The sequence below is a fragment of the Aotus nancymaae genome, unplaced genomic scaffold (genome assembly GCF_030222135.1).
Source record: "Aotus nancymaae isolate 86718 unplaced genomic scaffold, 86718_ANA_hifiasm-v0.15.2.pri h1tg000008l, whole genome shotgun sequence".
Classification (NCBI taxonomy): Eukaryota; Metazoa; Chordata; class Mammalia; order Primates; family Aotidae; genus Aotus; species Aotus nancymaae.
The window spans coordinates 12,559,549-12,560,203 of NW_026988419.1; positions in this window are offsets into that span (position 1 = coordinate 12,559,549).

Genomic DNA, 655 nt, shown 5'->3' on the forward strand with positions numbered 1-655 from the left:
ATTCAGATGGCTGTCTCAAAAGACCTTGCTCTTACATACCTTGTAAGTTGAAGAAATAACATTTCTATCAAAATAAATGACCAAAGCCACTTCAGAAAGCAGCAAACTTCAAACAACTTGGTAATTTGTAGACCCCTCTGACATCCCAAGTGCGTAATGGATTTGCAAAGACGTTGAGGATTAAGTAAATTGACTATGAAGTCACAACTCTGTTTAAACATTTTTCCTTTAAAACTTTTCTTATTTTTTTGGAAATTATATTTGGTGACAAATAGTCCCCAAGAAACCACTGTGGTTTTTACCTCTGTCCCAGGTAGTCCATCTATCCAAAAGATGCAACTGAGAAAACCACAGGCTGAAGGCCAAATTTAGCTCTTGTGGGTCATAAAGTCCTATTATTTATTTATTTTTTTTAAAAAAACAGCTTCAGATAATCTGAGAGGTTCCTCAGAATAACATTTTCAAAGGGGTATTTTTCAACTCATGCTATAGACATTGGAAAAAAATTCATGGTATGTCCAAAAGTGAACCATTTGAGGCTTCTGTTCCGGTGATGGGGCTGTTTTATTGAGCGCTGTCACCTGCTTTGAATTTATGGGCACTAGCAGAAAGCTGGGGACTGTAAATTCTGAGGCCTCCTTATTAGAACCCAAGA